The sequence below is a fragment of the Rana temporaria genome, chromosome 5 (genome assembly GCF_905171775.1).
Source record: "Rana temporaria chromosome 5, aRanTem1.1, whole genome shotgun sequence".
Classification (NCBI taxonomy): Eukaryota; Metazoa; Chordata; class Amphibia; order Anura; family Ranidae; genus Rana; species Rana temporaria.
The window spans coordinates 262,331,599-262,358,697 of NC_053493.1; the positions used below are offsets into that span (position 1 = coordinate 262,331,599).

Below are 27,099 nucleotides of genomic sequence, written 5' to 3' on the forward strand. Positions count from 1 at the left end.
TTTGAGCTCCAGTTGATTTTTTATTACATTTTTTGTGGCATTAGCTCTATCCATTGCAGATTCATAGAGGTGTTTGTATCATGTATGTAAATCTGAGACAATTTACTTAACTTTTCATAGATATGTTCTTGTTAAAACCAGTCTTTGTGAATTCCCCTGAGTATGTCATGTTGGAAGCAGTGGGCAGGGGCATATCAAAAATATGTCTTGATATCACTCACAACTTTTAAAGTTTATATCACAATTTTTTTAGTATTTCAAGGTGAATATAGTATAGCAATAATGCAATTAGAAGGCACAGGCAAACATGAATTTGGAAAGTATGAGTTGCAGACTATAAAGCTTGATTGCAACAAATGAAAATGTATATTCCTCAATGGCAATACAACATGTTTCCACAATAGTAAATAATGGTAAAAACTTGCAAAAGAAATCATAAGCTTTCAACATCCCTGCTTGTTCTCAGACTGATGAGTTTTCAGGAGCATGAGAAATGCAGGAGTAGTCCAAATGTTTGTTTTTGTGCTGATTTGGGAGTGCTTAATTCAGTGGTTCTCAACAGGACCCACTAACAGGCCAGATTTTAAGAATTACCTTGGGGAGATGCAGACTAGAATACTGCAATCAATGAGCAGCAAATGATATCATCTGTGATGTAATTCAGTTAACTTGCAAGCCTGGCCTGTTAGTGGGTCCTGAGGACAGGCGTTGAGAACCACTGGCTTATTTGCTTATGAGGAACTTTCTTTATTGCTTCTTTAGCACTACCCCCGTAGGAGTTGCTGAAGTCAGGGTTCCCCACTGCTGTACAGCCAGTCACACAGCATTTCCTTCTTTCATCCAGATACAGAAATCAGTCATTTGGCTTGTTTTTGTTGTTTTATTAGGGCATAATAACTTGAATGGGGTAGGGGTTATGGGATGCCCAACTTGAAAATGTCAGACAAACAGAATCAGGAACAACTTCCTCCTTCCTATTTACATATTCATCTTCTTCCTTCCTCCTGCAAACTTGGTTCCCTTTTTGTACAGCTTCAGCTGGATCACTATTGGAGGAACTAACAGTCTCTTGTTTGCTTAGCAACAGTCCATTACAAGCTAGGAACTCTCAGTCGCTTGGTAAAGTAGCACATGTAGAGTGAACAACATCTAACACCACCTTCTGCTTCTTCATGGACACTGATCCCAGTTCTACTGCTTGCAGAAATGCTAGCCCACCTGGCTGCCACACGCCCGTCTGGCTGCTTTCTCTTCCCAATCCTCCTGACTTACATACACATGGAAACTCCCCAGGCCAAGGTTGGATGAAGACTTGGACCACCACTGTCTTCAATAGAGACCTGCTACAGCTGGAAGTCTCTTACCTTGTCTGTCTCTGCACTGTGCTGATCTACTCACACTGTCTCTCCTTGCTCCTGTTGCCTCCCAGCAGGGGCCCCTCAAGGGACACTGACAGACTCCCCTCAGCACTGCCTCTCCATCTTCCACCTGACTCCCCCTCACAGCATGCCTAATTCCTATTCATGGGCTGCCAGGCCCACTCCTGGGGATTGGCTAAGGGCCCATAAATATGTAAAACAGCTCCCCCTCACCTTCACCCACTAGCATCTAGAATGTTCTCTAACTTTCTAGATTCAGTGGGAGGCACCAGAGGGTTGTCTGTATAAGTCATGCCTGCCTAACCTCTAGTAACCCTGACCCTGACCTAATTACAGACTCACAGGCTAGACATGAGTCAGAGTATGTTTTTCCTACTCTCAATCTAATAGCACACACTAGAGGGTGCTACACTTCTAAAGTACTGTGTTAATGTAATTTGTTGCAATCAAATTAAAAAAAAAAGCTCCCTAAAACTTACCTGTAATGAAGTATGGTACAACCCACATTTTGAGCTAGATCCTAGAGAAATCTTTACTGTAGAAATGGCTGTCCTCTTCCTGTCTCTGAATTTCCCACACTGCAATGGTTAACAGCTATGAGTCTTCAGTACAGATGGCTAGACAGGGACACACCTCCTCCTTTCTCCTCCTCCACTCCTCCAATATTCTTTCATTGATTACACTGCCTGCAACACAATCTGTGAATGGGGGAGAGTCTGATAAGGTACAGGATTTTCTTCCCCATTCACAGATCATGTTACAAGCAATGAAATCAAGCAGGCCAGGCATCGAGGTCTCAGAAAGGGATAAGTCACTAATACAGCAGTTGCAGTCAGAATACTGTCCTATTGTTTCTGTTTTATGTGTTTTATGTGAGTCTTGTTGTTTGTTACTGCTTCTCTGGCTGCTCCATTTCCTGTACCACTCTTTGTTTTAGTTTTTTTAGTACTCAGACACCATTCTTGGGCAGGAGCAAGGATATGTGAACATATGTTGCTGGGAAGGGATGAAGTTGAGTGATTCTTAAACTTTGCCCTGTAATGTCGCATAAACACGATCAGAAATTTCGACCGTGTGTAGGCGCCATTGAACATTTGCCGCCGGAATTTCCGACAGCAAAAATTTGAGAGCTGGCTCTTAAGTTTACCGACAACAAAATCCGTTCTCGTAAATACTGAGTGTGTAGACAATTCAAACGCACAAAATTCCACGCATGCTCTGAATCAAGTACAAGATGGAAGCGCTAGCGTTCGTAATGGAGATAGTACATTCGTCATGCTGTAACAGACTGAAAAGCACAAGGCTGAAAAGCGCGAATTGTCTCTCACCAAACTTCTAATAACACGAGATTAGCATAAGGAGCCCAAAGGGTGGCGCACTTGGTATTGAACTTCCCTTTTATAGTGCCGTCGTATGTGTTGTATGTGACCGCGTTCTTGGCAATCAGAATTTCCGACAACATTTGTGCGATCATGTGTATGCAGGACAAGTTTGAGCCAACATCCGTCGGAACAAAATCCTTGGTTTCGTTGTCGGAATGTCCGATCATGTGTACGTGGCATAACAGTTGTCTGATCTTGACACGGATTACTCTTACTTATACAGGTACTACTTCAACACTAATGCCGCGTACACACCATCACTTTATGTGATGAAAAAAAAATGACGTTTTTAAAAACGTCACTTTAATTGACTGTGTGTGGGGGAAAACGTCGTTTTATGTCTTGTAAAAAACGACCAAAAAAAATTGAAGCATGCTTCAATTTTATGTGTCGTTTTTCAAAAGTGCACTTTTTACTTCACAGAAATTGACCGTGTGTAGCAAAAAACGTCGTTTTCTAAGACGTTTTTTCATCCACGCATGCCCAGAAGCTACTTATGAAGCAAGCTTAAATGGAAAAAGTGGTGAGAACGTAACCTCACTTTGCAAGAACATTGTGAGAAAACGATGGTGTGTAGGCAACTTCGTCTTTGAAAATTGAAGTTTCAAAAACGTAATTTTTTACTTCACAGAAAGTGTCGTTTTTTTTCATCACATAAAGTGATGGTGTGTATGCGGCATAAGGCCGGCCATACATGGGTCGAATTTCAAAATCATTTTCTTTAGAAAATCTTAACTAAGAATTTTTGTGCAAAACTCGCACAAATTTGTGAATTTGGGCTGCAGCAAAAGCTGATTTTAGCGAAGCCATCGAATTTGAGGGATCGGCATTTTGGATTTTTAAAAGAATTGTGCGAGAAATATAATCAAAAAAGAAATGGGCATGAAATTCCTAGACGCAAAAGCAGATTCCCATCCACAATTTTTTTTTTTTTGTAGCAACATGAGGTACAATTGAAGGCTTGGTTTGTCGAATTTCAAAATCAGTGGTGGCACCATCGGATCACAAAAAGCACAAAATGTTTGATTTCCGAAAGAAAATTTGTTCAGAAATTCGACATTACAGCCAATAAACTTGTTTAGAATTAGATTAGAAAGTGATGCTTCTTGCCAAGAACATTTTTCTAACATTAAAAAAAAAATAACTTTTTTTTAGCTCATTGTAATTTAGATTAGACTTTTTCTGTAGTGCTGATAAAAGGTGTGGTACAAAAAAAAATATATATAAGACCTTGAAAAAAATAAACATCATAAATTTAGCCAGCATTACTACACATTTATTTCTATTTAAAACAACTATAATTATTGTTGAACAAAATCCACATCTGTCACATAGAAACATGGCACAATGTAGCCTTTTTTTTCTTTTTTTAGTCTAACGATGCTGGCTACATATAAATGTATTGGCAAAGAAGCTTTACTTTTCCATGAGTGTTCACATTTGCCAGTGCATCTGGCTGGTTTTCCACCACTACCATCAATCTTGTTTGAATGCAGACATATGCAACAAGTTTATGTAAAAAAAGAAAGCTTTATTAACGCTGAATTTTTGACTCCTGGAGCACAATGTACTCTAGTAAATATACATATCATGTTTAATGTATTAAGATGCCAGAATTCATAATAAGACCAAAAAGTAATGAAACTTTAATGCTACATTTCCAATAAGTATAAAATACTTACTTATGTATTGCACTGTGTGTGACTTCTTGTTTGTTTTTTCAACTAAAGTGTCAGTTCATTTTTAACCACTTTAGCCCCGGAGGATTTGGCTTCCAAATGAAAGGGCAACTTTTTGCGATTTGGCACTGCATTGTTTTAACTGACAATTGCGCGGTCGTGCGACGTTGCTTCCAAACAAAATTGACGCCCTTTTTTTCTCACAAATAGAGCTTTCTTTTGGTGGTATCTGATCACCTCTGTGGTTTTTATTTTTTGTGCTTTAAACAAATAAAGAGCGAAAATTTTGAAAAAAAAGCAATATTTTTCACTTTTTGCTATAATAAATATCCCCAAAAATATATGAAAACATTTTTTTCTCAGTATATTCTTCTACATATTTTTGGTTAAAAAATCACAATAAGCGTATATTGATTGGTTTGCGCAAAAGTTATAGCGTCTACAAAAAAATGGGATGATTTTATGGCATTTTTATTATTATTTTGTTTTTACTAGTAATGGCGGTGATCAGCGATTTTTTTATCGGGACTGCGACATTATGGCGGACCGATCGAACACTTTTGACACATTTTTGGGACCATTGACCATTATACAGCGATCAGTGCTATAAAAATGCACTGATTACTGCGTAAATGTCACTGGCAGGGAAGGGGTTACTAGTAATGGCGGCGATTTTTATTGTGACTGCGATATTGCGGCAGACACATCGGAAACTTTTGACACTATTTTGCGGCCATTGTCATTTACACAGCGATCAGTGCTAAAAAAATGCAAAAAAAAATTTGTAGACACAGTGACACTGACAGGGAAGGGGTTTACCACTAGGGGGCGAGGAAGGGGTTAAGTGTGTCCTAGGGAGTGATTCTATCTGTGTGGGGGCTGGGCTACCTGTGACACGACACTGATCGCTGCTTCCGATGACAGGGAGCAAACGATCAATGTCCTGTCACAAGGCAGAACAGGGAAATGCCTTGTTTACAACAGCATCACCTTGTTCTGCCGCTCCTTGACACGTTAGTAGGACACCGGCGGACATCGAGTCCGCGGGTCCCATGGACACGGTCACAGAGCTCTCTGCATGTGCTGCAAATTTCAAAGCAACATATCTGTACATTGCTTTGCGCACACCAGCCATTCTGCTGACGTATATTTACTGACAGCGGTCGGGAAATGGTTAAAGGAAAAGATTTTATATAAGTATTATGATTACAAATCTAATCCACCAGCAATAAAATCATAACATACATTTTAAAAAATGTTGTATCAGAAGATACAGACTTATTATTGAAAGCCAGATAAAGAAGATGTATAGCTAGATTCAGTAAGAGTTAGGTCGGCGTATCAGTAGATACGCCGACCTAACTCAGAATCTGCGCAGACATAGGTTTAAGTGTATTCTCAAACAGAGATACACTTAAACCTATCTAAGATACGACGGCTTGCGCCGTCCTATCTTAGGGTGCAATATTTTGGCTGGCTGCTAGGTGGCGCTTCCATTGCGGTTGGCGTAGAATATGTAAATCACTAGATACGCCCGGCCAACGCAGTACAGATATGGCGTTTACGTAACGCATTAGCAGGCCTAAAGACATCACAACATCACTTCTGGTTTACTCAGCTGCCAATGGCGTTGGATTAAAAAAAAATACACAGTATTCAGAATCACCATTTTTGGCGATCTGAATACTTTGAAGTGCAAAGAACGGATTGGAGGTCTTTTAGACCCCCGATCCCTCCATAAAGAGTACCTGTCACCACCTATTACTGTCACAAGGTTGTTTACATAAAAAGTGATTATTATTTTTTTTAAACGCAATGTAAAAATAAATACAATAAATACGATTTTTTTTAGAGCGCCCCCGTCCCCGCAAGCTCAAGCAGCAAAAAAAATGCATACGGAAGTCACGCCTGCATATGTAAACAGTGTTCAAATTACACATGTGAGGTATCCTTGCTATCGTCAGAGCGAGAGCAATAATTCTAGCACTAGACCTCCTCTGTAATGCTAACCTGGTAAGCGTAAAAAAATTAAAGCGTCGCCTATTGGGGGATTTTTAGGTACCGTAGTTTGTGCAATTGAACGAGTGCGTACAATTTTAAAGTGTGATATGTTTGGTATCTATTTACTCGGTGTAACATCATCTTTCACATTATACAAAAAAATTGGGCTAACTTTACTGTTTAATTTTTTTTTATTCATGAAAGTGTCTTTTTCCCCAAAAAGTTGCATTTAAAACACCGCTGCACAAATACTGTGTGACATAAAATATTGCAACAATTGCCATTTTATTCTCTAGATTCTCTGCTAAAAAATATATATAATGTTTGGGAGTTCTAAGTAATTTTCTAGCAAAAAATACGGATTTTTAACTTGTACACCTAATGTCAGAAATAGGCTTGAAAGGGTTAACCACTTCAATACCGCACATAGACATATGACGTCAACAAAGGGGATCTCCCATCCCGGGTGGATGTCATATGACGTCCTGTACTTTGTGCAGTGATATCTGAATGATGCCTGCAGCTAGAGGCATCATTCAGATAACATTGTGTTCCGGCGGCGATCCTGCACACCATAAGAACGATCATGGCAGCAGTTCCACCGTTTGATCGTTCTTATAGGCGGCAGAAAGGGGAAACATCCCCCCCTTCCGCCGCCATCCGGTGCTTCCCGGAGAAAGATTCACCCAGCGCCGGATACGAAGCATAGAGATGACTGGTGACCAACTGGTCACCAGCCATCTCTATGACTGTCGGAGGTCCGGGCGCGATGTGATGACGCCCGGGTACCGGAATGTAAACAAAGCCGCAATTGTGGCTAGTAAGCATGAAATTGGTGAATTTGTTTTCACAATCTCATGCTTTCCAGCCTGGAGGAGAGATGTGGGGTCTTATTGACCCCGCATCTCTCCTTAAAGAGGACATGTCACACACCTTTTCTATTACAAAGGATGTTTACATTCCTTGTAATAGGAATAAAAGTGTTAAAAAAAAAGTGTAAAAAATAAATGAATAAAGTAAAAAAATAAATACATAAATAAAAAATAAAAAAATTAAAACGCCCCTGTCCCCGGTAGCTCGCGCTCAGAAGCGAACACACATGTAAGTCCCGCCCACGTATGTAAACGTCATATGTGAGGTACCCCCGCGTGCGTTAGAGCGTGTGCAACAATTCTAGCACTAGACCTCCTCTGTTCTGGTAACCTGTAAATTTGATGATTTGTAGGAGAGAAGTGCCAGAATAGGCCCGGTATGGAGGTGGGTATGAAAAGCCCTGTATTGAAGGGGTTAAGAAGCATATTTATAGAAGGGGCATCAAGAGAACACTGAAGTAGAAATTAGCAAATCTGAACAAGTAAATACTTGTTGTTTGTCTAAAACGCTAAATTGACAGATAAACAAAACATTGCTTCATACCAATTATTTCTGGAAAAAAAAAAAAAAACAGGTCAACATAACATCATAGCTACCAGAATGATGAAAATGAACTGTCACGGGTGGATTTTTGCCACGTTCGCTAAACGAAGGAAAAATTAATACATCTTTATTTGTTTTTATGGAATATAAGTTTGTTTAGCGAAAAAAATGATTTTTTCAATCCTGATCAACATACACAACAGTAACATTAATAGGTTGTTTATTACATTGTAAAAATAATACCTATTTTTTGTTTAATTATATTTAGTTATATGACCCATTGTCAATGTGCACAAGCTATGTCTTTATTCAAACACCTGCAAGTACTTGTTTTGTTTGACTCGTTTCTATGGAAGTTTTTTTCTAGAGCTTCTTTTCTAAGGTCTTTTGACCTTCATAATACATTTTTTTTTTATTGCTTACATTTTGCTCGAGACTTCTAACATGTCTGGAGTCTAATTGTCTGGTGTAAAAAAAAGACATATTCATTTTTTGCTGGTTTATAAGTGTTTATGAAAACATTTAATCACTAGAATGTCACAATCACCATAAAGTTTATTTTGCTGTTTGTGTTTCACATAAATTATTGTTAATTCTGAGTTCTAATGTATGTGAAATATTAGAATATAAAGAAACTTAAATATCAGAATATAAAGAAACAATAACTGAGGGTACCACCCATCCGGACATCATAAATAATTGAACTCTTTAGACTCCGGGGCTGATTACTAATGCAAAAAAAAAAATATGGAACACTTATCTAGAGCAGTTTTCTTTAGTTATAAATCTGGTTATAAATTGAAGTGAACTGCAGTCAGCTTGGGGTCTAATTTAGTCTAGGGATATAAAAGATGGGAATAATTACCTAATTTACTACTCTCACAGGATTCCTCCCCTCCCTACTCTATTCATGTCCCATCCCACAAAGCCACTACTCTTCTCTGGTCATGCAGCCACTCCTTTGCCAATGTAATCATGGATGTCAAAAGCCTTTTAGGGCTGAAGCAGGAGTAGGAGCAGGGAAGAGCTCTTGAGTCTGCTGGAGGATGGTGAATAAAGAAAATATGCCTCCCTGCTATATAAGACCCATTATACCCTTAGTAGCCAGGGGCATGGGGGGTGGGGGGACACTAAATGTGAGCTTTAGATCAGAAAGGTGTTCATTGTAAGCATACAGGAACATAATTGTACAACAAAATAATACATTTCCAGGACATACAATCTGCAAATATACAAATTACAGTATTGGAAAGTTGAAAAAGCCTCAACACTGCACATACCACAGCCAAAATATCCAAAGCAGAATTTCAGTACAATTCCGCCTTAGCAGGACAAGTCTATCATAAGGGTAATATGTACTCACTCATGCCCCCCACCAATCAACTTAAGGGGTTGTAAAGGTTCATGTTTTTCCACCTTAATGCATCCTAGCCCCGGGGAGCGGGGCCGAGTCCTGTACTCGGCGAAACGAAAGAACAGCCGCACTCCAATCCAATGATTAAACACTAATACAGTGTCAGCTTGACAAGTGTGCTGTGACCTGTAGTGTGGTTTTGGATTTGACAAAAAAGGCATTTTTTATTTGGAGTGCGGCTGTCCAGAAGAATCTGTTCTTTTGTTTTGCTTCATACGTGCATTGCCTGCACCCGTGGTTCTGGGAGAAGTGATCACTTTGAAGACACTCACACCTGAGCGGCTTTACTTTCTGTTGCTCCTGTACTCGACGGCTATGGACGCCGAATGCAGGACTCAGGAGCCCGCCCGCAAGTTAACCCCCTTGGGAGAGAGCTTCCCAGAGGGGGTTATCTGAGGTGGGGAGGAGCCGAGAGAGCCACAGAGGGACCCCAGAAAACGCAGTTCGGGGTTACTCTGTGCAAAACGAGCTGCACAGTGGAGGTAAGTATGACATGTTTGTTATTTAAAAAACATAAAAAACAAACCTTTAACCACTTAAGACCCGGACCATTATGCAGGTAAAGGACCTGGCCAGTTTTTGTGATTCGGCACTGCGTCGCTTTAACTGACAATTGCGCTGTCGTGCGATGTGGCTCCCAAACAAAATTGGCGTCCTTTTTTTCCCACAAATATAGCTTTCTTTTGGTGGTATTTGATCACCTCTGCGGTTTTTATTTTTTGCGCTATAAATAAAAATAGAGCGACAATTTTGAAAAAAAATCTATATTTTTTACTTTTTGGTATAATAAATACCCCCAAAAAAGATCTAAAAAAAACATATTTTTTTCTCAGTTTAGGCCAAAACGTATTCTTCTACCTATTTTTGGTAAAAAAAATCACAATAAGCGTTTATCGATTTGTTTGTGCTAAATTTATAGCGTTTACAAAATAGGGGATAGTTTTAATGCATTTTTATTAATAATTTTTTTTACTACTAATGGCGGCGATCAGCGATTTTTTTTTTTCGTGACCACGACATTATGGCGGACTCATCGGACAATTTTGACACATTTTTGGGACCATTGTAATTTTCACAGCAAAAAGTGCTATAAAAATGCATTGTTTACTGTGAAAATGACAATTGCAGTTTGGGAGTTAACCACTAGGGGGCGCTGAAGGGGTTAAGTGTGACCTCATATGTGTTTCTAACTGTAGGGGGGCGGGGCTGGACTTGTGACATCATTGATCGTGTTTTCCTATATCAGGGAACATACGATCAATGACAGTGCCACTGTGAAGAACGGGGAAGGTGTGTTTACACACACCTCTCCCCGTTCTTCAGCTCTGGAGGACCGATCGCGGGACACCGGCGGCGATCGGGTCTGCGGGTCCCGCGGGAGCTTCGGACGCGCGCAACCCCACGGCTGGGCTTAAAGGGCCACGTACAGGTACGTGGATGTGTCCAGCCGCGCCATTCTGCCGACGTATATCGGCGTGAAGGGGTCCTTAAGTGGTTAATATCAGTTTAAACTGGCTTAAGCCTGACTGACTAGAAAAGTCTTGAGTAACTAAATATATTTTTCTAAGCAAAGCATATCGCACATGTAGGCTATCCATTCCTTGTAAGTGGGTAAGTTGACAGATTTCCAGTGAACTTGGAACAATCTATGCGCCTGAAACAATATCCATGCTATAGCTTCCTTTGAGAATGTCTGCAATTGCAGACTACCTAAGATGCCCACAATGCATTGTTTAGGGTCAGGCTGGAAGGACTAAAATACAGTATTAAGCAGGTGAATGACCTCCCACCACTACGGGGGTGGGGGGGTGAGAGAGAGGGGTGTATGAGAGAGAGGGGTGTGTGAGAGAGAGGGAGGTGAGAGAGATGAGTGTGTGATAGAGAGGTGGTGTAAGAGAGAGGAGTAGGAGAGAGAGTGGGGAATGAGAGAGAAAGGGAGGGAAGGAAGAGAGGGAGGGGGTGAGAGAGAGATAGAGGCAGGGGGTTTCAATATGCATGCTACTCACAATTATGGCCCCAGGCTGGTCTCCCCTAGGCTCATGCAGCCAGGATATACAGCTTCTGTGTCCTCTACATTTAAATCTGCCACCTTCATTAAAAGCTCTTTCATAGCAGTGTGTGCAAGTCAGGGGGTGGAGTGTGGGACAGACCCAGCAGTGATAGGATGGAAGGCCGAGCAGATTCAGCCTCCTCCTATCAGTTTGTACACACTGCTGATCGGATCGGTACTGCACAGTGCACCTTTCCCCCTCCTGGCTAGCCAGGGAGATGATGCAGTGGATCCAGTACTGCAGATAAATACAATAGATTACTTGGGGTGTGTAGAGCAGGGCACAGTTCCCCTTCCCTCATGCCTGTGTGCCCCCCTCCAGGCACACCCCTCCTGCGCACGCCTATGCACAAGCCTCTAATTCACATTAAGGGAGCAATCCTGAACAGTCTGCAAGGCTTACACCTCCATCTAAAGGCTGGTTTCACACAGGCTGTGCGATAGCACCATCCATAGCTCTCTGTCCACTGATACCCGCCAGCATCTGATCCTGTCCGCCAAAAACAGACGGATGGGGGATCAATTCTCAGATCGTATGGAAACAGACAGGTGGACTGTTTCCGTCTGACAGCCCCATAGAGAACAGTGGGGCTGTGTCTGCTCTGCATAGCGGAGGGGACACAGACTTATCATAGGCCCACAAAGAGATCCGCTGCTGAGCAGGCAGATGCGCATTTTGAAGAGCGCCCGTGTAAAACCAGCCAGACCGATTAATGGGAATTTTGCAGATATTGAATAGTGTGGTTTTTGGGGGTTAGCCCCTAAGGTGAAAGGTTAATCTTAGACACATCATTGGTATGGCAAGCTATTTTTATAGTATTATAGTACTGTTGAGGATGGGTTTGTGTATTTTCTACAAAAAAAATGCCTGTATCATTTTAAGTAAACCAAAACTTCTATGATAGAAGAGATACACAGTTTCTTCTTTCGAAAAAGCCCACACCTTTTAGCAAACAGATTTCACTTACACTTTAAGGGCTTTTGGCAAACTGCTTAAAGCTTTTCAAATGCTTGTTAAATATCTGCTGCAAGTCATGTTCTTTGGGCAAGATTTTATATATTTATATGCTATGATTAAAAATGACAATGTATACTGAATCCATAAATGATCTTCCAGTTTGGCAATGCTCAACACTGAGGGAACAAGCCATGCTACAAATGTCAGTGAAGCTGTGACTCCAAACGATCATGCAGCCAGTATACCCCAGAAAAAAATAGACAAGCCATAGATGGTGCAAATCTCTTTCCTACAACCATGGATTACAGGAAAGAAATCTGCAGGATCCCCCAATCAATGCAGACAATTCTGAAAGGGGAATCCCTCCTTCCAAGGCCTTGTATTCTCCTAGCGGGGAGGAGGGAAGCCTCCCCTGATGGAAGCAGCTATGACAGCCGCTAGCGATAATCGCAAGTACATCTGGCAGGCTGGTTGTACCCAAGTTGATTGATTCAATCAACTTGGTACATTCAGCCTGCCTATACACAGTTCAAATCTCAGCCGGTACCCGGTCTATGGACAGCTTTAGTTATGCCAGTTAAGGATATTGTTGGCTGAACAATAAGCCAGCTTTAACTTTGAACTTGCTGAAGCCTGCTAAATATTTCTTTAGTGACAGGTTCTTAAAGTGGTGGTAGTTAGGAGTCGGTCACCTGCGTTGGTAATGTTATTGAAACTGGTACAAATGCTTGCCTGAATTAGGCACGGTTACTTCTAAAAGAAACTACCACCAGAAAAGTGTAGTTTAGACTTGAATTCCCCTGTATGTTATTTAAGGCAGTGGTTCCAAATGAACTATTCAATCATCCAACTTATGCCGCGTACACACGATCATTTTTCGTCATAAAAAAAAACAAAGTATTTCGGGATGTAGAAAAAACATAGTTTTTCCAACTTCATCATAAAACGACGTTGCCCACACACCATTGTTCTAGCAAAGTGTAGTGAAGTTCAACACGTGCGATGGCACTATAAAGGGGAAGTTCCATGCAGCTGATGCCACCTTTGGGGCTGCTTTAGCTGATTCCGTGTTAGTAAAAGACGATTCGCGCTTTTCTGTCTGTTACAGCGTGATGAATGTGCTTACTCCATTATGAATGATAGTTTTACCAGAACGAGCGCTCCCGTCTCATAACTTGCTTCTGAGCATGCACAGGTTTTTAACGTTGTTTTAGCCCACACACGATAATTTTTTACAACCTGAAAAACGTCATCATTTAAAACGTCGTTTAAAAATGCAGCATGTTCGGAAAAAAAATTGTTGTTTATCAGAACCCGAAAAATTATGTGAAGCCTACACACAATCATTTTAAATGAATTTTTTTTAAAACAACGTTTTTTTCATGCCGAAAAATGATCGTGTGTACGCGGCATAACTCTTAAATAATGAGAGTTTGGACGTTAGATTCATCAAAGTGAAAGACTGAAACCATGAAGAAAATAAATCTGTTCATTTTAGTACAAAACATTGATAAATATATATTGGTATATATTATCATCCTTCAAAAAATGGGAAACCTAAATTATGCTTGGGCAGTGTGGCTTGTCTTTTTTAGACTTTGACAATTCTTTTTTTCACCGGGGATTGTTAAGGTAACTACTCTAAGAGCCCCAATAAATTGGTGTTGTTTGATGCAATTGTTGTTTGGCAAACCTATTGGCTGGGTTCCTGAGAAAACAATGAAGGTCTCTGGGATCCTGAATGCCCTTAAAGCTGTTCTTAGGTGATTCCTGAAACAGGTTGAAGGGGTATGGGATGATCCACAGCACTTGGCCTAGGTATCCCTATAAAATGTTTATACCCAAATAAAAACCTACTTAAATGTATAAATGTGTGTATCTTTTGCAAATACCTATATTTATGAAAACTTGCTGTAAAGCCACAGAAATATCTAAAAAAGCCTTCCGTGTAAAGATATATATATTTTTTTAATCAACCTCCTCACATCTCTATGTTTATTTCTATTATTATATGCATTATTATGGTAGTGGCTAGAAAAATCTTACTGGTGATATTCCTATTAAAAGGGAAACAAAGAAGAATAATAACAAAATGTATTTTTAAGTCTCTACAATAATTTTTACAGTATAAATAAATACATGACTTATTTTCCTTTCACAGCATTAATTTAAAAAAACTACACAAGCAAATGGAATAAATGCTAACTACACAGTCCTCAGCTATGATTTACAATAACTTACACTAATAATTATGTAATACTAATGTACTAAGCTGTTATCACATAGCACAGAATGTGATTTTAGACATTCACAAAGAATGAATTCATTATAAATATCATGCAATAAATTGCTTCGCTTTGAAAAATGTTTGTTGCACACACAGAAAAAAATGTGTCAGCTATGAATGCAATGATCTCATTCTCTCTGTCTAGCACACTTTCAATAGTCTCAATCAAATTAATTCTGCAGGCAGCTGATAACAACTGCTACAGCAATAGAAGAGATATATGTGCAGAAATCAAAAGGAAATGAGGCAGTGCACACACAATATGAGAAATAAATGTTTAGCCACTGAATACCTTTTTTTCTTTATTATTTAAAGGTGATGGATTTAAAACAGCAACAAACTGAATACAACAATAACAGTTTAGCATGGTGCTTATTGTTTGCTATATAACAGGGCTTAAAAATGTCCCAGCCACTTGATACATTTACAGCAATTGTACCAGTTGCCTCAATATCCACGAGATCTGCTTAGTTGACCTATGAAATTAGAAAACATATATTAAAAAATATAAATTAGAAAATATTCATTCTCTGCTCTAACCTCTGTACATAACCTTCACAAATATTATTCCTAAGAAGACATACAGTAGGATCAATAAATGCTGTCAAAGTACCAACAACTTAAAAACTGTATGGATTATTTGTTTAAACCACTGTTGCGGAAAGGGGATGTTTGGGATCCTTTAGTACTTGGGATTAGTAGTTTGTGGATTAACAGAGGTGCAAGGAAAGAGGATCTTTATGATTACCAATATAATTCTTTAAGGTTCTTAAACGTTGACGAGGATTAGCAATGGAGTTGTGACAAATAGTCAACAGAAGCTTTCATCCAAAAGTTAATCATTACATACATACAGGACCATTCTGATTGTATAATATTGATATTTGCCCTGTATCACTGTTAATCAAGTCACCTTTCTGATAATCTTTGCTTGCACGAGTGACTAGTGGTTAGAAAGGACTGCTTGCTAAGTTAAAATAAATGTTAAAATATATCAAAAATTATAATTATTTTTTTTGGATAGTAGGCATGGTTAAATTTTGTTCCATGCATTGCTGTTGCTCTTTGAAGTCCATTTGTCAATGTTTTCACTCAACATTACAATCTTCACACATTTTTACATCGATTGTAAATGCATGAAAATGTGTGAATTTTGATACAAAGTTGTGTGAATTGTGAGTGAAAACATTGCTAAACGGATCCCTATGTGTCCCATTGGGAGATTTCACTTCCTGCCCAGCAGACACTACAGGAAATCTCTTCTTAGACAGCTGTCACCAGAACATGTGTTCCCATTGGAAGAATTTCTTGTTTCAATGACAACTGTACAATTTTAGCTTTTCCATCAGTTTCCACTGTTCTCAGTGACAATGGCCATCAAGACAAAAACAAGGGTTCTAACATTTCCGATCCGATCTAAACAACTTAACCACTTGCTGCACAATCAGGTATTGTTTTAAATATATATATATATATATATATATATATATATATATATATATATATATATATATATTGCAGCTGTCAGCCATAACCCTGGTATTAAAATTTTCAGACGGTGATTGACTTTCTGCTAAAAGCAAAGGGTGGCTAATTAGCCACTGGACCACTTTTAAAAGCAGCGGGAGGAATCGCCCCCCCCCTCCTTTTCACCTCTCCCTGGTGTGGCTTTCCTGTTTCCCGGGCTTACCCATTTTATTGGGTAGCCTGGGATCTGATCCAGCGGTTGGGGCCCATTGCCATAGAGGTGATCGAGGACTGGAATATCCTTCATCATCTCTATGGTCTAGGAGATCAGAAGTGACAAACATTTGCTCACTTTTGATTAAGGAAAATGTAAACAAAGGTAGTTTTTATTCTGGAAAGAATTTGATATTTTTTTTTTTTATCTCATACTTTCAAAGGTAGAGGTAAGGTAACGCTGCAAATGTTTTAGCAAGAGCAATAATTCTAGCTCTAGACCTAACTGATAACCTGTAACTTTTTTTAAAGCTTTGCCTATGGAGATTTCTAAGTATCGTAGTTTGTCACCATTCCACAAGCGTGTGCAATTTTTGAGGCATGACACTTTAGGTATCTAGTTACTCTGCCTAACATCATATTTTATATTTTACTAAAAAATTGGGTTACATATTGTGTTTTTTGCATTAGAATTGCTTTTGAAAAACCGTTGTGAAAATGCTGTGTTGCATAAAATATTGTAAAGACCACCATTTTATTCTCTAGGGCCTTTGCTAAAAAATATATAATGTTTGGGGGTTTCAATTTTCTAGCAAAAAATACAGATTTTTAAATGTAACAAAAAGTGTCAGAATAGGTCTGGTCTTTAAGTGGTTTTAAAAAAAATGGCTTCAAATATAAAAAAAATTCAATATAAAAAATATAAACACATGTTAAATTGCCCATGTTAGGCCTGGGGATTATTTAAAATCCCCAAAACATTATACATTTTCTGAAAGCAAAGACCCTGGAGAATACATTTTTTTTAATGTCACACAATATTAGTATGACATCTCTTACAATTAATACAACCTGTCACAGTAAGAAAATGAGACAACTTATGCATGCCAACTCAATTACAAATTTTTTCATTAAAAATCCATATAATTTATTGTTCACCTTAAAACATTCTGTTACAAAATTGCTGGCTGATACATATTTATGTAATATCCATATGCTTTACTAACACTCCATATCACAACAATTCTAAATTCTTGTGTGGCCATATGTGTTTCTTAATTTTTTCTTCATCAGGGGTTGAATGTAAGTTCTGTAGAGAAAGAAAACAGATACAATACAGTTACCAGTATCTCCATATGTCTGCTTATTCAATATTTAGAAAATTAAAACTACATTACTAGGGATATGACCACCACGAACAGTGGCCAGACACGCAGGGACACCTTCAAGGACCCCAGGAGCACACAGAGATGAATGGGCCACTGTAATGGTAAAGAATAAAAGCAAACTATTATGCCTGTAGCTTCATGTATTTGTCCAAAAAAACAGCCAATATATAGTCTCGATATAATTGGAGATGTTTAAAGTGGTTCTAAATGCTGAACGGTTTTTACCTTTATACCTTCCCCTAGGGCGTCAGCGGGGAACCCAAGAAGATGAGGATTGGGGTTTCTCTGTGCAAAACCATTGCACAGAGCAGGTAAGTATAACATTTTTGTTATAAAAAATGTTTTATTTGAGGCAAACTCCTAATATACATTAGTAGGAGATCAAATGCATTGACTGGCAGCATAGGCGGTTGGTATTCTTTTTTTCATGCAACAGCACAAAACCACACAGCTTGTACTACTCAATGAGTTAAAGAAACATAATGACATTTCACATTTTAAAATAAACTTGAATATGTTCAGTTTTTGAACTTTAATATATCACCTAAAGAGGTCACTTCTGGCCATCCTACCCTTACAGGTTACCAGCTGTTTGGGTTTTTGTGAGTATCCAAGGCCTTGTCTGTAAAGTTATACAAATGTCCCTTTTCTATCACGGTTTGTCCTTTGGTTAATTATCTACATTCTCATTCTGAATCAATTAACACCTCAACGAACTTGTAGGTAAGGTCTTACTGTAATTGCTTTACAGTAACCTTGAGAGTGATTCTCTGCTGGAGAAACAAGCCTAGTGAAAGTGTGGGTGGAGAGCTAATTAAGATCCATTGAATGAATTCAGTTTTAAGCAGGGATTTTCACTAAAACTAATATAAAAATCTAAGATTTAGGTAGAAAAACAGTATTTTTAACTTCTTCTAGTACTTGTGTCTCTTTAAATCAAAGGTAAACTGTTCCACAATCTATAACATATATGTTATATGAATAACAAAGGGTATTTCCAAGTGTAACATTTTACTGAATTAGCCAAATGTTGTCCTAATTATGAAAAACATTAGATAAGGCAAAAAATGTGTGCAGCATTTTAATGGCATATTTATAAGTGAAAGTATTTATAATTATTCAACAAAAATATATTCCTATAAGCTACAAAATAAATTTGAGCACAACAGCTGTGAAAAAAACAAAATAAAACAAAAAAAAGAAAATAATATTTTAAGATTATTTGCAATATCTACTTTCTCTCTTCCTTTAATGGTTTTGTAAAATGGCACATGACATGAATAATTAAGATTATTATTGGTAGTACATAGCGTATTACATACATATTACACACATTATATAGTAAATCCAGGGCTTTATTTAGTCATTATGCTACCTTAGGCATCTTTTGTAAAAGCTCCACCTTTTCATGTAGATATCTGTTTATACGCAGGATTACCTTTCATTTCTACAGACCACAATTCAAGAGAGAGCATAGCAAAGATGGGTTTACATTTCTTGGAACTTGCTTTTAGACTCCTAAAAGTCATTCTCTTGCTGAACCTCAGTCAGAGTCTCCTGAACAATTCTGATATGAGCTTATGGTCATTGAAGTGACCATAAGCTTATAGGTCCGTATGGCGTACGGACTGGGCAGTGAAAAGGGTTAAAACAGTACCTTGTAAAGCAGTAGGATGGTAACAAGCTATATGAAGCAATGCTGCGGTGGAGGATTTCTCATGAATCCAGCAAGCTCCTCTATAACGGAAGAACTACACACAAGCAAGATGGAGGGTCAGATGCTTCAAACCCAGGCTTCCGGTGGCGGGCGACAGGGTGGCCATAGAGAAGAGGAAGCCAAGGAGCAGTGAGAACAACCGCTAACAAGAGTCGGCAGATGGAAACATATGAACGTGACTTCATACGCTCGGGGAACACGGATCAAGAAAGTGGCTTGGAGTGCAGAGAGGTGAAACTGCAGAGGTGAAGCGCAGGCCAAAAGGAGGAGAGGAGGTGAGAGGCTGTTGTCGTGACAACGCATTTCGGGGTGTGGCCCTCCTTCAAGTCAACCTGATGACTTAAAGAAGGGCCAAAACGCATTGTCATGACAACAGCCTCTCACCGTCTCTCCTCCTTTTGGCTTGCTCTTCACCTCTCTGCACTCCAATCCTCTTTCTGAATCTGTGTTCCCCAAGCTTATGATGTCACATTTGTACATATCCATCTGCCGACTCTTGTTAGAGGTTGTTCTTGCTGTTCCTTGGTTCCACTGGAGCTGGGTTTGAAGCATCTGACCCTCCATCTGGCTTGTGTGTTGTTCTCCCGTTGTAGCAGATCTTTCCGGATCCATGAGACATCCACCACTGCAGTATTGCTTTGTATAGCTTGTTACCATCCTACTGCTTTACAAGGTACTGTTTTAATGGTGATCAGGTCACACTAGCCGTTCCATTTATGTGAGGAGATTTTAACTGCTGTCTATTACTAACTTTACTACAGCTTTCAATAAATTTACATATAATTTGATAATTTTAAAGAAATGAAATTATGGTGATGCGCTCATATCAACTCATGTGCAGTGTGAATCATACATATATATTCAAGCAATTAAGCCTGGTGCAAAATAAAAAAACACTCTTAATATAAATGTGAGTAGATCATGTGAGGTAGAAACCCATGATTAAGTCACGTGACGAGTGACGATATGCGTGGGGGTGGAGCCTACATTGACGGACCATCGGATGTCTATCCCAAGTGAGGAGTCCACTTAACTGAGTGGCAACATACCCTGTCTATAGCATATGCGAGGATACGTGAGTGCAATAAGTGCAGCCTTTATCCACATCCACATATTACAATATTGCGCTATGTTTTCTTTCCTCCTCTTTTGCATGTGACTGAATACAACTGGAAACACCTGATCGCTGCTGGAGGTTGTTGTAACCTGATCACATTGAAGTGAGAGTTGGCAATTAGGGAAGAAGCATTGCAGACTGACCGATTCATTATCAGGACTTTTTCATGATCTACTCACATTTACAATAAGAGTGTTTTTTTATTTTGCACCAGGCTTAATTGCTTGAATATATATGTACGATTCACACTGCACATGAGTTGATATGAGCGCATCACCATTATTTCATTTATTATTAGGTTTAGTTCACTGTTATGATTGCAGCTGTATTATTTGGTTATTTTTGTGTGGTTTTCCTTTGAGATTATTTGTTAGTAGCACTGTAGTTCATTCTCACCATAATTTTAAAGGGTGCCTTGATTGAAAAAAGGTTGAGAAACACTGTCCTAGAGTTGGCAAGCATTTAATCCTTGCAGTGCAGGCCTACTTGCAAGTTTTTTTTTTTTCCATCCTGGAGTTGGGCTTTAACAGTAATATCCAGAGGTGACAAGATATGAATATATTTTGACAGGTTTAACTGCCTGCTCTAATCTTGCTGCCCTTGGCACTGGCCTTCCAGTCCCTTAGCACAAATACATTCCTGATTACAACAGCACTGTTATTATGAAGTTTCGAGTGATGATAGTGATAACATGGTTTGTCACGGATAATATAATAATAGAGATAAATGATCTCATAATAAAAAAAGATAAAAGATGTGTATATTAGGGTGAATTCTTACACAGCATCATATGTAGTATAAAATGATAAAAAGTCACACTGTATTTCTTTGACTTTTCCAAAAGTTACCCTCAAGAATGGAAATAGGAGATTCCCATTGATGCTGATTATGGTCCAGGCCCCCCAATGCATCCTCCAATCAGCACAACATCTGCATCACCCTCCACCCAAATTTCCCCTACAACTACCCTTCTTCTAAGCAAGTGGGATAACAAAAATCAATGAAGGCCAACGTTAAAAGAAATGAGTGAAGAGAGCAATATATGAGCTGTCATTTCTGACTTTCTACTTAAAGCGAAGGTTCACCCTAAAAAAAATCTATATACCATTACATCCAGCATACTTCCGACATCTACAGTATGCTGTTTTTTTTTTGCCGTACATACCGTTTTATTGTTATTTTCCCCCCGGCTTCCGGGTTCTGGCTCCTGCGGGAGTGGGCGTTCCTATTCAGAGGTTAGATGATTGACGTCTGGTGAAAAACTTCCCCTGGTGCATAAGCCTGCGCCCGCCGTGTAGAGCTGACTGCGCAGGCGCCATATAGAGCCGACTCGCGGGTCGGCTAGTTACGGAAAACTGGTGACGCTTCTTATGCGCCAGGGGAAGTTTTTCACCAGACGTCAATCATCGGAACGCCCATTCCCGCGGGAGCCAGAACCCGGAAGCCGGGGGGGAAAATAACAATAAAACGGTATGTATGGCAAAAAAACCCCAGCATACTGTAGATGTCGGAAGTATGCTGGATGTAATGGTATATAATTGTTTTAGGGTGAACATCCGCTTTAAAAAATGTTGTTTGCCTGGCTGTCATGTCAATGTTGCTGATGCCAGTACTTTCTGGGTCACTGACTTTGTTCAGATTCAGTGTTTTTGAAATTACTAAAGCCAGAGGGCCAGCATAATCTTATTTTTATTTTTTTTAAAAGTAGACAGCAGTGACAGTCCACACATTTCCCTCCACTCTCTATCTTTTTCTCTAATCTTTGACACTGGGTCCTATGTCACTGAGCTGACATAATTATAGAGGTACCTATGTATTTTATGGTATCTGTTTCTATGTATTAAAATACAACTACCGGTAGTCATTACAGAGTATTACAAAACATGTCACCTTAACCGACAAGGCAGCAAATTCTGTAAAAGCAGCAATATTACCATCTCTTCATAACTAACAATATGACCTCATCTAATGCACATTTACAGAGTCATGACATTTGCAAATGCTAGTGTTGTAATAGCATTACCGGTAACGTTATTTACTTACAGTTATCAATCTAGCACATAATACCTTCAATCTGACAATTTATTTAAGGGATGCACTCACACTGATGGTTTTCTATGCAGCTGTGCTATTTAGTTTCAATAAAGTCCCCCAAGGCTTCTTCCTTACCATCAATAAAGCTGGCCATGTCCATACAGCCTTTCACCAATCACCTTCTCTGTTTCACCAGTGAATTTTTATTCCTCCATTATTAATCTGAACTGAAACAAAATATTACAATTTAATAAGGAAATTACTGTATCACATATTATTTTAAACTTTAAAAGAGACTCAGGAAACTTGAAGCCTATTTTGAAAAGGCCTTTAAAAAAATGTTATCCACAGCGGCCAATCAAACTTTAAACAAGGTTTAAACAAGGATTCTGACTGGCTGATATTGGCAGTAGGAAAGGGTTCTTCTCATAGCAGCCATACGTAAAGACTTAAGATGTACTTCTAACAAGGTCAACACTCCCATCCTGTACTTGGAGTGATAAGTGAATCTGGAACATTCCTATGCTGGGATTCCCATGGTAATTTGTAATTATGGCGAAGAGCACTCCAGCATTGAAATGTCTTCTCACTATGACAAATGGCACTAGAGGTAAGACAGTACTAAAGAGAAAGATCTGTAGGGTGGAGCATCTTTCTATTTTGACACAACTTTCTTTGTAGCATTTGTAAACCCTAAAGGGAGAATAGTAATGGGCCTACTGAATAAGGAAAAGCAGTAATATTTTATTCTACTGACAGCTCAGTGAAAAGTGAATTCTAGTTGCTATGGTTTACTACATTTACTCATTACCTGTGTTTTTTGCACGTGACCCTTGATATTCTTTTTACTATCCCATCTAACAGTACTTGTATATAGACACATTTGTAAGCTTGTATTATTCCTCCTATGTTACAGCTTTTTAACTATGAATCTCTATAGAGTATCACTGTCACCCTTTTCTTATTGGCTAGAATTTTTTATCTTTCTTATTAATTAACAGCTCGCTGGTATAGCATAACATGTTGAGCTGTTTGCCATTAGAAAAGCATTCCAGACAATTGGGAAAAGAGGGATGTAATCACTGTATAAAACATATGAAAAATATAGCTGGTAATTGGCAACATCCCTGAAATGACTAAGAAAAGAGAACCCCCATATATGGGACTTTCAACGGCAATAAGGAGTAGAGAAATAACTTATGCCTTACGGTAAAATCTAAAATGTAACAAAAAAAACTTTATTCACATCATTCTATTTTTCCCTTTGTCATTTCATTTTATTACACATAACTTAATTTCTGAACGTATTTGTTTTGGTTTATTTGTATGTATGGATTGCATGAGTTGTTACTAGGGATGAGCCGAAAACACCCCCGTTCGGTTCGCACCAGAACCTGCGAACAGACCAAAAGTTTGTGTGAACTTTAGAACCCCGTTAAAGTCTATGAGACTCGAACGTTTGAAATCTAAAGTGCTAATTTTAAAGGCTTTTATGCAAGTTATTGTCCTAAAAAGTGTTTGGGGACCTGGGTCCTGCCCCAGGGGACATGTATTAATGCAAAAAAAAGTTTTAAAAACATCATTTTTTCGGGAGCAGTGATTTTAATAATGCATAAAGTGAAACAATAAAAGTGAAATATTCCTTTAAATTTCGTACCTAGGGAGTGTCTAGTATGCCTGTGAAATAGCGCACGTTTCCCGTGCTTAGAACTGTCCCTGCACAAAGTGTAATTTCTGATGGAAAAAAGTCATTTAAAAATCACTCGTGGCTATAATTAATTGACGGCTACCGGCTCCCTATATAAGAGCGGTCACTGGCTTAAGCTGCGTCATTCGCCGGGCTGTCTCCGGTGGAGACAGGCGGCCGGCGATGTGTGCGCTCTGGATCCCGGCCCTGGATGGATCTTCTCATCGCTGGACTCCGGCGGAGAGGAGATTACCCGTCGCTGGATACCGTCAACGTTGGAGCGTGGATCGAGAGTGGATTACCACCATTTAATAAAGGACTTTTACTACATTACCAATTCTCATGGGGGCCCGAATCTGGGGGTCCCCTTTGTTAAAGGGGCCTTTCAGATTCTGATAAGCCCCCTGCCCACAGACCCCCACAACCACCGACCAGGGTTGTGGGGATGAGGCCCTTATCCCCATCAACATGGGGACATCCTCCCCATGTTGAGGGCATGTGGCCTGGTACGGTTCAGGAGGGGGGGCGCTCTCTCGTCCCCCCTCTTTTCTGCGGCTGACCAGGTTACGTGCTCGGATAAGGGGTCTGGTGTGGATTTTTGGGGAACTCCACACCATTTTTTTTAAATTTGGGGTGGAGTTCACCTTAAAATCCACACCAAACCTGAAGGGTCTGGAATGGATATTTGGGGGGAACCCCACGTATTTTTTTTTTTAATTGACAGCAGGGTTCCCCCTTAATATCCATACCAGACCTGAAGGGCCTGGTAATTGAACTTGGAAGGACCCCCCACACTTTTTTTTTTTATGAATTAATTTTCTCTGAATTGCCGGGAGCCGACAATTCATTATAGCCGCGAGTGATTTTTAGATTACTTTTTTCCTTCAGAAATGACACTTTGTGCAGAGACAGTTCTAAGCACGGGAAACATGCACTATTTCACAGGCATACTAGACACCCCCCTAGGTACGAAATTTAAAGGAATATTTCACTTTTATTGTTTAAAGCATTAATAAATTCACTGCTCCCGAAAAAACTACAGTTTTTAAAACTTTTTTTTGCATTGATACATGTCCTCTGGGGCAGGACCCAGGTCCCCAAACACTTTTTAGGACAATAACGTGCATATTAGCCTTTAAAATTAGCATTTAGATTTCTCCCATAGACTATAACAGGGTGTCCCGCGGTTCGAGTCGAACATGAGTTTGACTCGAACTCGAAGCCCATCCCTAGTTGTTACCAACATGTGGTGAAAATGTCATGTCAATAGCACCTTTAGAAATATATTTAACTAGAAAAATGGTGATGTGTCCAATATTACCCACTGTATATATATATATATATATATATATATATATATATATATATATATATATATATATATATATATATATATATATATATATATATATATATATATATATACTCTATATACACACACACACACACACACACACACACAAAAGCATTTAATATATGTTTTTTTTAGTTATATACCTAACACATGGGTCTTCAAACTAGGGCCCTCCAGTTGTTCAGGAACTACAATTCCCATCATGCCTAGTCATGTCTGTAAATGTCAGTGTGTTACAATGCCTCATGGGATGTGTAGTTCTACAACAGCTGGAGGGCCGTAGTTTGAGGATCCCTGACCTAACATGTAAATTCAGCTGCATTCAGAATTAAATTATTAAGTAAATAATTGGCGCCAACAAGTTCTTCACAAGTTTGACCTTTACAATCATTAGTCATTTTACTCATTCATTGCGAGCTGGGTGTGAAATGAGAGGTAGAACTCAAACATTAGCACTACATTATTTTTTGTTAAAGGTGCTATATACATGAACAGCTTAAGCACACTCTGCCACGTTAAGTTGTATCTTTTCAAAACATTTTTAGAAATTTCTCTTCAGAGCAATGTAGGTCAACATGATCTGTGTGACTTCTGGCAACCCATTTTTCTTCTATTGTGTAAACAGGGGATTATAAACACTCTGACACAGTAATTATCTAAAATGAATGCAGTTTTGCAAGCTTCACCCAAAAAATAAATACAATAGACTATGATATTGCAAACAGTATTTTCCTGACATTGTGCACTGGGACCAACAGGGCATTAGATCCTGATAGAGTGTCTGCAATGTGAAAGTTAAGTAGACAATGGGTTGCCTTAGATTTAATAGGCTTATTTATAAAGATAAACAAAGCAAAAAATGTTCCCACTCCTTTTGATGCATGAAATAGATGCCAAATACATTTTACTGGTGAACGAAAACCCACACAAACACACAACCAAGCAGAAAGTCACTAAAATATATGCTTGGGAGTGGGGTCACTGGCTAAGGCTTCTTATTGATTTTTCAATGTTCTACACATTTAGCCGGATTCAGGTAGAGCGGCGTATCTTAGATCGGCGTAGCGCATCTCATTTGCGCTACGCCGACGTAACATAGAGAGGCAAGTACAGTATTCTCAAAGCACTTGCTCCGTAAGTTACGTTGGCGTAGCATAAATGGGCTGGCGTAAGCCCGCCTAATTCAAATTAGGAAGGTAATGGGCGTGTTGTATTAAAATTAACCGTGACCCCATGTAAATGAATGGCCGAACGAACGGCGCATGCTCAGAATCACGTCGCATATACTCCCTAAGATACGATGGCTCAATGCCTACGACGTGAACGTAACCTACGCCCAGGCCCATTCACGTATGACTTACACAAACAACGTAAAATCCGACGGCAGTTCCGACTTCCATACTCTACACGACTTAGACTCAGCTATTTGGTGGTTTATCTTTACGCCAGTCTTACGTAAACGGCGTAGCTTACTGCGACGGGCGCAAGTACGTTTGTGAATCGGCATATCTAGGTCATTTACATGTTTGATGCGTAAATCAATGGAAGCGCCCCTAGCAGCCAGCGTAAATATGCACCCAAGATACGACGGCGTAGGAGACTTACGTTGGTCGTATTAAGCCAGAATTCAGGCGTATCTAGTATGGAGAATAAGGCGCATAGATACGACGGCGCATCTGTACACTTACGCTGCGTATCTGTAGATACGCCAGCGTAAGTCTTTCTGAATCTGGCTGATTTTCTCTAGCTAAAATTTGAGTAAAACAATAGGAGGT

General features: G+C 39.2%; 1 long non-coding RNA gene across 3 annotated transcripts in view; it reads right to left on the reverse strand.

Annotated features, from left to right (window-relative positions):
• Positions 1 to 13,797: 13,797 nt before the first annotated feature.
• The window catches only part of LOC120940760, a 64,311-nt gene continuing 51,009 nt past the window's right edge, over positions 13,798 to 27,099 (reverse strand). Inside the window, exons 7-9 of one of the 3 annotated variants that reach the window (XR_005749476.1) lie at positions 22,419 to 22,510; positions 17,186 to 17,336; positions 13,798 to 15,042 (exon numbers count right to left, since the gene is read on the reverse strand). This is a non-coding gene — a long non-coding RNA (uncharacterized LOC120940760). The remainder of the gene's footprint in view (positions 15,043 to 17,185; positions 17,337 to 22,418; positions 22,511 to 27,099) is intronic. The other 2 variants (XR_005749474.1, XR_005749475.1) reach the window with 2 other exon arrangements.